This window comes from Phyllobates terribilis, unplaced genomic scaffold (genome assembly GCF_046119375.1).
Source record: "Phyllobates terribilis strain yellow unplaced genomic scaffold, ASM4611937v1 Scaffold_3__8_contigs__length_932513732, whole genome shotgun sequence".
Taxonomy (NCBI): Eukaryota; Metazoa; Chordata; class Amphibia; order Anura; family Dendrobatidae; genus Phyllobates; species Phyllobates terribilis.
Window position 1 is genome coordinate 489,489,028 of NW_027362763.1, and position 16,063 is coordinate 489,505,090.

Sequence of the window (16,063 nt, forward strand, 5' to 3'; positions counted from 1 at the left end):
TTAGATTTTTCATGATAAAAAACACACCATTAAAAAAGATTAGTGAAAGGAAAATGAAAAATAGTGCAATAAAAACATTGTTATCACCCATTGAGGGGATGAGTGCCACAATTTATTTAGAACACTGGGCTGTACACACAATTACTATCATTCATAATATACAATATAATGTTCCATAGGTGTTAGAGTCCATTAAGGTGCAAAAATGCATGGAAATTTATCAGAGGTTAGGCCAAACTGGCCAATCATAAATATTGAAACCGATTAAAGTGCTGATATGCATAGGAGTTCCTCAGAGATTTAATCACACAAAAACTCCCATCAGTTGCTGTCCAAGTCTCCCATCTAGGTCATGCAACCGATTAAAGTGCATGTGTGCATAAGCCTGTAATGAAGAGCTATTATACCCATTGCCCATAAGCACATATATGGTATCCAGACTTGAAAATAATACATGTCTCTTATTAAGCCCATGCACTACCGCATACCAACACTAGATAGTTATAGGTACAGTTATGCCCCATACTCAACCACTAATAGCACCAGTGGAGCAAAATCAGACCTTGTATTAATAAATTAGTCACCCCATGTACCGGTATAATACCGACCTGAGTGGCACACCACATCCCTCTCCACCAACTTCAACGCGCGGTTCGAGTTTTAATATGGCCCATTAGCCTGGTTGCATTTTTACTCCTACTGTAGTATGCTTCATTTTTTTTTTTTTTAATGACATGCTTTTAGTAAAAAAACAAAAGCATGACAAAACCATAAATACATTTTGCATAAATGCTAACATGTTTATAATCCAATAACACAAAAATAACTTAGCCATTTTTATGGTCATGCGTTCTAGGGTTATTTTCAAAAAAGAGTTGTTATACCGAAAATGCCTGTAACATAATAATAAATGAACAACTGGAAATGACAAACAACTATATAGCTGAGTGTCAGGGATGGCACCGGCAGGATCACACAGTATCTCTCCGCTGCCACCAATTTGTCAGGGACGGCACTGGCAGGATCACACAGTATCCCACCGCTGCCACCAATTTGTCAGGGATTCCACCTACACACAGTCAGGACGACACCCGGGAGATCACACAATATCTCACCGTGCTGTCACGCTGTCCTTATTTCGTCCGGAGTCGCGAGCACGCGATCCAGACTACTCTCTACGTAGGTATCGGTAAGCGACCAGTGAGCGTATGGCTCAACACCCTGGGTTCCACAGCCTGGAATCCGTGTTTAACGCCCTCCATACGGTCACTGTCAGCTCCACGATAGCCCAATTATTAATACTCTCTGCCACCACCGGCCGAGTTTTAAATATAATACAGGCCTGGCCGGACGCCTGCGTTTTGGTAGCGTATATGACTTCGGGGAAGGGAACGATTACAGAACAAAAGAAACAGAACTATTAAATTTTATATTTAATCCAAAAGGGAGGCAGTGTTTAGGAAAAATATGTACAAGGATGTTACAAAGGGGACATTAAAATACATACGCAGTTACATAAAATAAAACAGGATAAAAAAGTGAAACTTACACTATAAGGTTCGCTGCGACGACTCAATATAGTTGGAGGAAAGGCGCTCCAGTTGGAATATGCTGTTATTGAACAGGATCCGTTGCTTATAATTCTTATTCCCCCCTGGCAATGAGTGCTCCTGTCTTTTCCATAGATTCTTTTATACCTCAGGTGAGATCTGGCCACACACCCCTTGTGGTGACATCATGTGGGTCGGTCTCCAGCCTGTACATTTTTATTAGAAACGCTAACTTCTGCGATAACTCATCGCTCGTTGATCGCAGAAGCTTGCAAACTACGCCATTTTTTCCCTTATGATTTTATCTTTATTTTGATATCACACTTCGCATAGCTGCAGTCTGCTATTCTGGTGTTTTTGCGCTGCAGCTCCCGGATTTTGGTTACAGCCCTGGAAAGGTACCTACACATTCCTGGGCTGATTTGGTCACTACACATTTGGGTCTCGTTATTGCCGGACGTATGGAACTCATAATATCTCATAATTCATATCGGAGTCATCATGTCTGCAAATTGCCCTTTGAAGCTCGGAAGCAGCTTCAACAGTTACACGCAAATTAGTGCAAGCCTGCATTTTAATTACCTCCTGCGTCTTTCAGGTACAAGATGCTTACTTCCTAATGAAGTTATAACACTCCTTGGCTGGTCATATTTGCATAAACTATTTACCAGGCGTGGACTAATAGGGGCTTTTGTGCTGAGAAAAATGGGACAGCTCGGTGCTGACAAGTGGTGATAATTTGCATTAGACACTGTATGATTGTCATCTCTGGACAAACACTACAGCAGAGGGCATGGGAGAAAGGCTAATATTCTGTTAATCTCTCCCTGACATTAATATTTTATAATATTCCTGACATCCTCCCCTCTTTGAGGTGGCATAAGCGGTGATTTACAGATCGCCTCTTTAGCCCACCTCCTGGCCCACCCTTCCTGCTGATCCGACCAGCTGTAGCTCCATTTGCCCACCAATCTGAGGGTCCAGCTTTCCGATCACCCTGACCTGTTTGGGATACTTTTTCCCCACACCTCTGACAGGCTATGGGTACCTTCTTCCTATTCTCTTGACAGACAAGGGGACACACTTATCTGTTACCTTGCCCGGTTATGTGGCCAACCTTTTTACCTGCCACCTCTTTTACCTTGGGAGCTGTGCTCTCTAGGGGGGGAGCTATGACCGGCCATGTCACAGTCCGTCGTGACACTGGTCGTCGGCACGGGACCACTTTCCCTATGATCCCCGTGTTTCTCCCCATCCTTCCACATCACCTCTGGAGCCGTGCTAGTCATGGGGCTGCTGCCACCGACCATGTCACCATCTGGTGTGACACTGGTCACCTGCACGGGACGACCTGCTTCCTGGTGTCCGTGCCTGCTCCCCTTGCCCCTAGCACTTATACTGGCTCGCTTTAGGGGATCCTCAGCAGCATCACCCCGCGGGGTGAGGTGTCTGAGTTCCCCTTTACCACAACACACACTTTTATTAGACATCACATTCACATTTTATGACAGTGGCATTACATGACAGATCAGATCTGGGAGGGTTGTCAGGAATGTATCGGGCAACCATCCGTCCCAGATCAGTTCCCAATAGCACATTAGTGGGGAGATTCTCCGACACCCCCACTTCCCTTAACCCCCTCCCCGCACCCCAGTCCAGGAAAACTCGGGCCATCGGTATGGGACGGCGGACACCCCCAAACCCGGTGACAGTCAGGGTCTTCCCAGGAATGAGTTCCTCTAGTAACACAAACTCAGGGCGGATCAGGGTACGTTCTGCGCCAGTGTCCTTAAGGCCAACAGTGACTGTGTTTCCCACGGTAACGGGTTGTAAGTTCTCCCGGGCCCGGTTAACCGCCCCACCCACAAAAAGAATGGCTGCAGTAGGCCCTGGGGCCTCAGGTGTGGGGTTCATCTTCTGTCTCTCCGGGCAGACAAGGCTGATGTGACCCATTTGGTCACAAGTAAAGCACTTACGGGAGTCAAATGCAGTCCAGGTTCTGGAAGAAGGGGCAGGACCCACTGAGGGCCGGCTGGCTGGAACACTGGGGGTGGTTGTCGGCTTACCCCCTTTCCAGCTGGTGGTGGCTGACTTCCGCACCTCTGGTGTGCGGTTGGCTTCATAGGTATCCCCAATCTGGGCAGCTTTGGCGGCTTCCTTCGGCTCCCGGTCAAGCACAAACTGTCTCACTTGCACTGGGCAAAGATGAGAAAACTGGTCCTTCACCATCAGATCCTTCAGGTCCTCGAAGGTGGTGACTGACAGTCCTCGGATCCACTGCTCAAAGTTGGTTCTGAGCCCGTCTACCACATCGCTGTAGGTGTCATGTGGTCCACGTTGGAGGGCTCTGAACTTCTTCCGGTAAACCTCCGGAGTCAGCTGGTACTTTTTTATTAGGGCCTGCTTGACGGCCTCAGAGTCTCCATCTTGTTCTCGAGGGAGGGAAGCGAACACCTCCAAGGCTTTTCCTCGGAGCCCTGGAGTTAAATATCTTGCCCACTGGTCGGTGGGCAGCTGATACTGCCTGCAGGCCTTTTCAAAGCCTCGCAGAAATGTGTCCAAGTCCCCATCCTTTTCCATCACAGGGTAGTGCTCAGGACGGGGTTTTAAAGCAGCTGGCAGTGTTGGACTCACGGGTCTGCGTAGAGGCTGACTCCTTCTGAATCCGGGCTAGCGCCATCTGGTGTTGTCGTTCAGCTTGTCGCTCAGCAGCCTCTCGGTCAGCTTGGGCCCTTTGCTCTGCTCGCTCCCGGAATTTCAGGATCAGCTGTAGTCATCCATCATGATCATCTGCGGCGAGCTGCTCCAAGGCCATCTGCAGGTGGGGGTCCACACTACCCTGGTTGCGGGTATGGCTGGCAATCACAGGTGGGACCCCTGCAGCAGCGCCATCCGGGCCTTGGCTGGCCGCCCCAAAATCAGGGCTCTGCTGTCGGACAGGCTCTGCATCACCGTGCAACAGTTAAGCAATCATTTGGACCTTGCTTTTGCCCGTGGGGTCAATCTGCCTCAGCTCACGGATGGCAGTGATAGTGGTCTTCGTCTGCTGGTGATACCAGGGCTCTCCACTTGTAGCCATTATTGCCAAATAAAAGATAGGACAGAAAAACAAGAGAAGGGAGGGGATGCAACTGCTACACGTACAGTACAGACCAAAAGTTTGGACACACCTTCTCATTTAAAGATTTTTCTGTATTTTCATGACTAGGAAAATTGTACATTCACACTGAAGGCATCAAAACTATGAATTAACACATGTGGAATTATATACTTAACAAAAAAGTGTGGAACAACTGAAAATATGTCTTATATTCTAGGTTCTTCAAAGTAGCCACCTTTTGCTTTGATGACTGCTTTGCACACTCTTGGCATTCTCTTGATGAGCTTCAAGAGGTAGTCACCGGGAATGGTTTTCACTTCACAGGTGTGCCCTGTCAGGTTTAATAAGTGGGATTTCTTGCCTTATAAATGGGGTTGGGACCATCAGTTGTGTTATGCAGAAGTCTGGTGGATACACAGCTGATAGTCCTACTGAATAGACTGTTAGAATTTGTATTATGGCAAGAAACAAGCAGCTAAGTAAAGAAAAACGAGTGGCTATCATTACTTTAAGAAATGAAGGTCAGTCAGTCCGAAAAATTGGGAAAACTTTGAAAGTGTCCCCAAGTGCAGTTGCAAAAACCATCAAGCGCTACAAAGAAACTGGCTCACATGAGGACCGCCCCAGGAAAGGAAGACCAAGAGTCACCTTTGCTTCTGAGGATAAGTTTATCTGAGTCACCAGCCTCAGAAATAGCAGGTTAACAGCAGCTCAGATTAGAGACCAGGTCAATGCCACACAGAGTTCTAGCAGCAGACACATCTCTTCAACAACTGTTAAGAAGAGACTTTGTGCAGCAGGCCTTCATGGTAAAATAGCTGCTAGGAAACCACTACTAAGGACAGGCAACAAGCAGAAGAGACTTGTTTGGGCTAAAGAACACAAGGAATGGACATTAGACCAGGGGAAATCTGTGCTTTGGTCTGATGAGTCCAAATTTGAGATCTTTGGTTCCAACCACCGTGTCTTTGTGCGACGCAGAAAAGGTGAACGTATGGACTCTACATGTCTGGTTCCCACTGTGAAGCATGGAGGAGGTGTGATGGTGTGGGGGTGCTTTTCTGGTGACACTGTTGGGGATTTATTCAAAATTGAAGGCATACTGAACCAGCATGGCTACCACAGCATCTTGCAGCGGCATGCTATTCCATCCGGTTTGCATTTAGTTTGACCATCATTTATTTTTCAACAGGACAATGACCCCAAACACACCTCCAGGCTGTGTAAGGGCTATTTGACCCAGAGGGAGAGTGATGGGGTGCTACGCCAGATGACCTGGCCTCCACAGTCACCAGACCTGAACCCAATCGAGATGGTTTGGGGTGAGCTGGACCGCAGAGTGAAGGCAAAAGGGACAACAAGTGTGAAGCATCTCTGGGAACTCCTTCAAGATTGTTGGAAGACCATTTCCGGTGACTACCTCTTGAAGCTCATCAAGAGTGTGCAAAGCAGTCATTAACGGAAAAGGTGGCTACTTTGACGAACCTAGAATATAAGACATATTTTCAGTTGTCTCACACTTTTTTGTTAAGTATGTAAGTCCACATGTGTTAATTCATAGTTTTGATGCCTTCAGTGTGAATGTACAATTTTCATAGTCATGAAAATACAGAAAAATCTTTAAATGAGAAGGTGTATCCAAACTTTTGGTCTGTACTGTATAGTAATGTCCCAGATAAAAAAAAAATATTGAAACACTGAGCCTGATTTCTTAAAACTCTGCACAGAATTCTCGCAAGAACCGTGCAAGTTTTCAGTGACAGGAATGATTGCTCAATCCAGCCACTGATATTCTGTAATATCCCACCGCTTGCCACCAATTTGTCAGGACGACACCGGCAGGATCACACAGTATCCCACCGCTGCCACCAATTTGTCAGGGACGGCACCGGCAGGATCACACAGTATCCCACCGCTGCCACCAATTTGTCAGGGATTCCACCCACACACAGTCAGGACGACACCGGGGAGATCACACAATATCTCACCGTGCCGTCACGCTGTCCGTATTTCGTCCGGAGTCACGAGCACGCGATCCAGACTACTCTCTACGTAGGTATCGGTAAGCGACAAGTGAGCGTATGGCTCAACACCCTGGGTTCCACAGCCTGGAATCCGTGTTTAATGCCCTCTGTACGGTCGCTGTCAGCTCCACGATAGCCCAATTTTTAATACTCTCTGCCACCACCGGCCGAGTTTTAAATATAATACAGGCCTGGCCGGATGCCTGCGTTTTGGTAGCGTATATGGCTTCGGGGAAGGGAACGATTACAGAACAAAAGAAACAGAACTATTAAATTTTATATTTAATCCAAAAGGGAGGCAGTGTTTAGGAAAAATATATACAAGGTTGTTACAAGAGGGACATTAAAATACATACGCAGTTGCATAAAATAAAACAGGATAAAAAATGTGAAACTTACACTATAAAGTTCGCTGCGTCAACTCAATATAGGTGGAGGAGGGGCACTCCAGTTGGAATATGCTGTTATTGAACAGGACCCGTTGCTTATAATTCTTATCCCCCCCTGGCAATGAGTGCTCCTGTCTTCTCCATAGATTCTTTTATACCTCAGGTGAGATCTGGCCACATACCCCTTGTGGTGACATCATGTGGGTCGGTCTCCAGCCTGTACATTTTTATTAGAAGCGCTAACTTCTGCGATAACTCATCGCTCGTTGATCCCAGAAGCTTGCAAACAACGCCATTTTTTCCCTTATGATTTTATCTTTATTTTGATATCACACTTCGCATAGCTGCAGTCTGCTATTCTGGTGTTTTTGCGCTGCAGCTCCCGGATTTTGGTTACAGCCCTGGAAAGGTACCTACACATTCCTGGGCTGATTTGGTCACTACACATTTGGGTCTCGTTATTGCCGGACGTTTGGAACTCATAATATCTCATAATTCATATCGGAGTCATCATGTCTGCAAATTCCCCTTTGAAGCTCGGAAGCAGCTTCAACAGTTACATGCAAATTAGTGCAAGCCTGCGTTTTAATTACCTCCTGCGTCTTTCAGGGACAAGATACTTACTTCCTAATGAAGTTATAACACTCCTTGGCTGGTCGTATTTGCATAAACTATTTACCAGGCGTGGACTAATTGGGGCTTTTGTGCTGAGGAAAATGGGACAGACGGTGCTGACAAGTGGTGATAATTTGCATTAGACACTGTATGATTGTCATCTCTGGACAAACACTACAGCAGAGGGCATGGGAGAAGGGCTAATATTCTGTTAATCTCTCCCTGACATTAATATTTTATAATATTCCTGACACTGAGGAATACCTAGAGTCTCAAAATTCTAACTAAAGTAATCTTGCAGAAAATAGAAAACAATTAACAGGGCGGGCCTGCGAGGCCCCAGGTATGCGTTCTAGGGTTAAGCGCAAGCAGCATAAGAGTCATTCCAGGGATTACTTCCTTCTGGTAACAAAAAATACCTCAGAAACATGTTCTGAACCCTAATGGCCAAAGGCTACCGCTGTGTAGTGGGAACAGGTGGAACTTGTCTGGGATTGGGTCCATGCTCTACATCTTGAGACACATCATCCAGACACTCGTGGATCCATGTGTAGATATGGAATATTACGCATGCCTTAATTACAGTGTTCATATTTTTCTCGCCAAGTGGAGGGCAGACATAAGAACCCTCCATTTAGCACACAAAATGCCAAAATCAAATTCAACCACTCTCCGTGCGTATGATAAGCTGTAGTTAAAAACACGGCGATGGTGGTCCAGACCTCAGAACTCATCTAGTTAGTTGGAAGGCATCATTCCCAACCACAACATAAGTATCTGGTTTGCCAGATGAATTAGGTTGGAACCATGGGGGTGGTACGCCCAAGTCCTTGTTCCGAAGCCGCCGTCGCATTACGGAAGAATTGAAGATTAAGGAATCTCATCTCCAGTTCTGCCATAGGTTCCAATATCAACAATTATCTGTATGCACTGTAAACCAGGGCCAACAACACAACTGCAAAGTACTGTTTGTAATTTAAATATTGGGTCTCTAAGTTCGGCGGCTTCTTTACGCGGATGTGTTTCCAATCCAGTGTACCTATGCAGTTTGTGAATTGTCATTTTTAAATAAATCCTTTTGCAATTTGTTTTCAGTCTTGTGGACAAGGAGCTAGCATGTTGTAGAACAATTCTTGAGATAGTGGCCCAGGAGGAACTCGAGATATAATGCAGCATATGAAAGGCCGTTGGATAGAAACCTATAGGAGAGCAGCATAAACTTTTTGCCTTTTTTAAGGGCAAAGACGTCAAGGAAGACAATGGCTATTCTGGGACAAAAAGAGTTACGTACTTCATGCTACAGTGACATCAGTTATACGGTTAATAGTGGCGAATCATGTTATGACAATATTTGCTTGGTCAATCTGGCTTTGATTATGTGAGCAGATTCCATTTTTTGCAGGCCGCTAACACAAAAACGCTAAATGGAAACAATTGTAGGAACAATGGCTAATATCCGTACACATAAAATGTTATGACATAGCAGCTGCACTGCACAATAATGAATTGGAAGCAGATGATCGGATGTTTTTAAAAATGACAGTTTTGGTAGGATAGAGCCCAAAGCAACATCATATTCCTTCCATCACAGCGGAAAAAAACTAGTTGTTTGTGTGTTGTAACATTGGTTATACTTTTTGGCTTGGAGTTGCAACAACACACAGATGCCACATTGTTTCTTGGTGTAGTCCTTAGCATGCCTCCAGTGAAGGTTTTCAATCATAACACAAAAATAGTGAGAAAGCAGTATCGTATGGAGAATGACTCAGGACTATACACATCGTGCAATAAATTTTATAAACAGCAGCCAACATGTCAAAAAAATGGGTTAGAATCCCGGATAACTGGGCCTTACCCAGACAGCCTACTCACAGCATATATAAAACCAAACAGAGACTAGGAGTATAAATGGCTTACAAAAGAAGATTGTTTATTAATAGATAAATATGCAGTACAAAAATACACTGTGTTCCAAATTATTATGCAAATAATATTTTCTCAGATTTTCCCAAATTACCTATATGAATTGCAGTCATTGTAATTTTCCAGTCAAATAACTATTAGAGTACAATTGAAAGGTTTTTGTACAAACTGCCTATGATAACAGTATATTGTTTAAAAAATTAAAAACTAAAACTGCACTCAAAATGCATGTTCCAAATTATTATGCACAGCAGAGTTTTCAACCTTTTCATTTTAATAAAGAACAAAAAAATGGTCATTTTTGAAATTATAAGCATTAGCAGGTTATTACACACTGAAATCAAACAGTTTTCAACTCAAAAAGGCTGAAAACTCTGCTGTGCATAATAATTTGGAACATGCATTTTGAGTGCAGTTTTAGTTTTTAATTTTTTAAACAATATACTGTTATCATAGGCAGTTTGTACAAAAACCTTTCAATTGTACTCTAATAGTTATTTGACTGGAAAATTACAATGACTGCAATTCATATAGGTAATTTGGGAAAATCTGAGAAAATATTATTTGCATAATAATTTGGAACACAGTGTACATTTTAAACATCAAATGTAGGAGAAGGGGAAAAAAAGTGCAAAGTTACTAAACCAAGGTCCCCAAAAGTTCACTGCATCCCATCCCAAATGCTGAGGAAGTTGCTGCCATCAAAATTTCAAGCCACACTCACCACTGCAGTAGTGGCCCAAATGGATGTGGAAAAACCCCACTTGCCAGGTAGGAAACAGTATATACTTTCCGCAAAGTGGATGGGAATGCAGGGAAGGGGGGGAGCCTCAGGGTAGCAGGCGCTTTCTCAAGAGGAAGTGTACATAAGAGTTTGTAGGACCTTAATATATACGCCCCAAATTGGTCACATGAGCAGTCATGTGACCAGAAGGTATCAAATGTGAACGAGCAGGAGTTTGTAGGACCTTAATATATACGCCCCATATTGGTCACATGAGCAGTCATGTGACCAGAATGTATCAAAAGCGAACAAGCAGAAGTGTGTAGGACCTTAATATATACGCCCCAACTTGGTCACATGAGTAGTCATGTGACCAAAAGTAAACAAGCAGGACCTGCGGTGGCGCATGCGTGGCAGTGCCGACATCCTGAGCGTGGACCCCAGCCGTCACGCCCCCCGGCACGTCACCCCTGACACGGAAGGGTCCGGAGTTAGTGCAAGGAGGATACTGACAGCGGATCAACGCCCGGGACCGGGAAGCCGCGGTGCATGCGCACAGTGGTCACTGCACCTCATCAATGCTTCTAGGCCCATCCAGACTAACCCTGCAGAGGGTAGGAAGAACTAGCCACCATTACCCCCAAAGGTATGATTAGAACATGCATACAGAAATAACACATATTACAATAATACATATATGTAAATATAACTGTGTATAATTATAGTGTCCATAGAAATTTCCATATATTCATCCTGAATGACACTACATCGGAGCATCCTAGGCACCCATGTGGTCCACATGAAAACCCTCCAGGGGCAGAGGAAAACACCAGAATATTGAAACATCGGGCCTGCAAACTCTATAGGGAAAGGTAGTAAAAGTGGAAAAGCATTATTAAAACCAATTAGTTAAAAAGAACCCCAAAAAAGGGGGAGAAGAATTAAAAGCACAAAAAGCGTCATGCTAACCATTAGAAAAATAGGGGCTCCCAGAGGAGCAGGAGAACATTCTATCACTACAGAAACGATGAGAAAACCAAGCTCTCATTCAGGCCCCGTGGGGACACGGTATCTAGTGTTGAAATCCATCTGGCCTCTTTTTGGGCCAAAATCTGTTTGGCATTCCTACCTTGGGAGCCCAAGTGTAAAATATCTATGCAGCGTACCCTCAGAGAACTGGGGTCGCAGCCGTGGTACTTATGGAAATGGCGCGGGAGCGTCCTCAGCTCCCGGGGTTCAGCGACCGTATTTGCACCACGAATGTCGCGCACGTGCTCCCGAACTCTCACCTTGAGCTCCCTTGTGGTCAAACCAACATAGATTAGTTGGCAGCTGCAGGTGGCATAGTATATAATGTGGGTCGAACCCCACGAAATATACTTAAGAATTTTAAATTCACCGGAGCCATCAGAGGAGAGAAAGGAAGCACTGCGCACGACATTCGTGCAGGCCATACAATGACCACATGGATAACAGCCCACTGTGGGTCCACGGGACCCAAAAGGATTTTGCGGAGGAGGGATATAATGGCTTGACACAAGCAGGTCACTGAGATTTTTTGCCCTTCATCAACGGGTATGCTCCAAGGCAGTCACGCAGGGAGGGCTCCGTACCAAGAACCCCCCAGTGTTTGGCAAATATTTCCCGCATCGGCCCCCATTGCCGGTTATAGGTTGAAATGTAACGCACCCTCTCTGGTACAGCCCTGCTCTGGGGGGGGGCCGGGTAGAGGAGGCGGCCCCAAGGGGTTTTCCTTGCCCTCCCATAGCCACGCCTGATGGATCTATTACTGTAGCGACGATGACGAAAACGTTCAGCCAGATCAGTGGCCTGTCTCTCAAAAGAAGATTCTGTAGAGCAAATGCGCCTCATCCTCAGGAACTGGCCGACCGGGACGGCCCGAATTGTGGAGAGATTATGGGCCGATTTGGCATGTAGAAGGGCATTAACCGCAGTGGGTTTCCTAAAGACATCGGTCTGGACGAAGTAAGATGAATCCACCTCCAAAAGGATGTCCAGGAATTCCATGCGTTTAGGATGGTAGGTGTATGTAAGTTTAATGCCCCAATCATTGGAATTCTGCTGTACCATAAAGTCCTCAAGCTCCCCCACCGTCCCCCGCCAAAAAATTAAAATGTCATCAATGTATCTGAGCCACGACATGACCTGTGAGACGCCCCGCGCACCCCCATCGCCAAACAACTCCCGCTTCGCGCGCAGGCAGCCCCCATGGCCGTGCCGCATCTCTGTAGATACACACTATCCTTAAATAAAAAATAATTATGTGACAGGAAAAAGCTGAGGAGCTCGAGGAAAAACTCACATGAAGGGCTGCCCAGGTCGGACATCCCAAGGAAGTGGCGCAGCGCAGACAGGCCAAGATCATGGCTGATGCATGTGTAAAGACTTTCCACATCAGCCGTGACCATGAGAGTATCATCATCCACAAGGACGCCATCAACCCATGTAAGGACATCCATCGTGTCTTTTCTGTAAGATGGCAATGTGGCCACCAAAGGTCTAAGGTGGCTGTCAATATAACGACAAATTGGTCCACATAAGCAGCCCAAACCGGACACGATCGGACGTCCAGGTGGGTTGAGGGCGTTCTTGTGGATTTTGGGCAAGAGATAAAATGTAGCCGTCTTTGGGAAGCGAACGGTCAGCGCCTCAACAATTTTCTTATCAATTATGTTCTGATCACAGGCACGGGCAAGGATACCCTGCAAAGCGGCGGAGAAGGAGACCGTGGGATTATATGATAGTTTGGAATAAGTATCCCGATCTCTTGACGCAGGGCCTCCCTCTCATACATCGCACAGGGCCACACGACAATATTACCCCCCTTGTCGGCCTGTTTAATCACAATATCTTTGTAGGTTCTAAGTTGTTCTATCGCCAGACGTTGATCTCGGGAGAGATTGTCGCCTCTCCTGTGCCCAGACAGGAGTCTAAGATCTTCCGTCACCAGGCGGACAAAAATCTCCACTGCTGGGCAGAGCGACAAGGGGGGAAATCTGGTGGACCTAGGGGTCCAAGGGGTAAGTGACCCACCTGAGGGGGCAGGTTCTTGTTCCATAAGAAGATCCTCCAAATTTTGCACGGCCTCCCTCTCCGCCAGCGTCAGCCCGGCATCCTCACCTCGTGACCTAGAGTGACGTTTTTTTAGAATTAATTTGCAAGCGAACAGATAGAGGTCCTTAAGGGCAGTGAAAAAATCAAATCCATTAGTTGGGGCAAAGGATAAGCCGAAGCCCAGGACCTCCATGTGACCAAGTTGGGGCGTATATATTAAGGTCCTACAAACTTCTGCTTGTTCATTTTTTATACCTTCTGGTCACATGACTACTCATGTGACCAATTTGGGGCGTATATATTAAGGTCCTACAAACTCCTGCTTATTCACTTTTGATACCTTCTGGTCACATGACTGCTCATGTGACCATTTGGGGTGTATATATTAAGGTCCTACAAACTCCTGCCTGTTTACTTTTGATACCCTTTTACCTTCGTAAAAATACCTTCGTATTTTACGCTCCGTAAATGCTTGATAAACACTACGTGGACACACAGCCTTAGGGCTTGCTCCCACTTGTGATGTAATGGGACTAGTGCCATCTCATAAAAAATCGCATTGCACTCGGCTGAATGTTACCCTAAGGTGCAGCTCACATCTGCGATTATTTTCTCATGCCGATTATTTTCTCATGCCTTGAATTCAGGGCATGTAAGCTTTCCATAACCTCCCGGTGGCAGCCATCCCACGGTACTTGGTCTTCAGCTACAACTACTTCTCCCGGTGTGCCGTCCCCGCCTTACACAAGCATGTGTCACATAAAATTACTGTGTCCAAAGAATTGTAGTCTTTGGAACTACCCAGCCATTTTAAGATTGCTATGGCATTGGCATGGCTGTGATGGCTCTGGAAGTGCCCACAGCCAAAAAGCTTGCTGATTGGCTGTGCTACATCCTTTCAACAAACTTTATTTGGCATCCGAACCGGAACTGTACAACAGACTTCCATGAGAAATCTGTGTTTCGAGTTCATCAGGTACTAACCCCAAACTTTACAGTTCGGGTTTGCTCATCACTAGCCAGCGGCTGTTCCTTCTTGGCCTGTTACCTATCTCACTTGGGGCGATACCGTTGGTCGTCCTGTTACATGACCCGTCTTTGTTCTCAACACTCAGTCCTTCTACTTCTTTCCCTTGTCTGAACTCCGGATCACGCTATCCACTGCGTCGGTCTCCACTCACGTCATCAGGGATAGGATGGGGAAGAGGCTGGACTCTGTGTCTCAAGAGGTGAGGGTCAGTTGGACCTGTGTCACCTACCAGATGAGGGTGTGGGGTAGGCACTTGAACTAGTGGTGGATACTGCGTTCTAGCCCCACACCCTCATATGGCAGGTCCAACTGTCCCTCATCTCTTGAGACACGGAGTCCAGCCTCTTCCCCCTCCCATCCTTGATCTTCACAGCGGTCGGATTGCACTGATGAAGGCCATGTCGGCCGAAACTTTTGTTTTCCTGGGCTGCATTTAAAATTAAAATATTGATTCCATAATAACTATACTGAGTGCAGAGGTTTTTCTCATAGCATCTCATTACAGCATCATATTAACTGTTTCATTGGTTCAGCTCTGTACAAATCTTTGTTACTCTATTAGTTACTGAAAATCAGGCCAAACAAATATATAGTATTATGCATGTTGAACAATGAATGGGATGCTGTAGTTTTACTCCAACTAATCAAATCAATTAATTGATTATACTATGAATAGGCTTGATAGCAACTGTGATCTTTCACAAATCACATCTGTCATCTACCCCAACTACCATTACCCCATTGCCACCGCACCAGGGCATCAGGAAGAAGTGAGATAGGGTGCCAGAATTGGCGCATCTAATGTGATATGCTGGTTCTGGGGTGTCTGCGGGCTGGTATTTTTAGTGTGTGAAAGGCCAAATGGCCATGAACTTTCCCAGCCTAATAATATCAGCGCTCTGCTTTCCGCTTTCCTTAGCTGGTTATCAAAAATAGGGAGGAACCCCAAATCTTTTTTTAAATGTATTTGTTTAACCTAATAAATAAATGAAAAAACTATTTTGGGTTCCCCCCATTTTTGATAGCCAGTTAAGGCAAAGGAGACAGCTGATAGCTAATAAATCACCCCGCAGCTGTCTGCTTTGCTTTAGCTGGTAATCAATAATGGTGGGGACCCCTTGTCTTTTTTTCTTTTATTTATTTATTTCATAAATAGCTATATCCCTGCTCTAATCTAAGCTTTCCCTCCAACATAACTCTCCCTGAAGTGCTTGTCTTGAGCATCACATGTGTGATGCGGCTACCCAATCACAGTAATTCCAGTAGTCAACATGGCTACAGCATTACTGTATTGGCAGGCAATCCCTCCATGTTTATTGGCGGTCCCTGCATGTTTATTAGCTGTTTATACTCATTGAGTACCGAACAGCTCGAGGTTTATCCAAGCACTTTCGCTCATCACTAATAAATATGCTTCTCATTAAGAATACCACTGTACATATGACAAACATAGGTTTTGAAAACATGTAATTTTAAAAATATTAAATATTGTAATACCTGTATGGAGGACACAGTATGGCATCTTACAATTTGTGATTTTGCTGTTATCTGATGCATCCAGTATTAATGATTTAAGAGAACTTTATCTCTAAAAAAAAGCATGGCTTTTTATTGTATCTCACTGAATGCATCT

At 45.2% G+C, this 16,063-nt stretch overlaps 1 pseudogene; it reads right to left on the bottom strand.

Annotated features, from left to right (window-relative positions):
- Positions 1-3,032: 3,032 nt before the first annotated feature.
- On the bottom strand, positions 3,033-4,365 carry LOC141258575 (uncharacterized; annotated as a pseudogene).
- Positions 4,366-16,063: the final 11,698 nt, after the last annotated feature.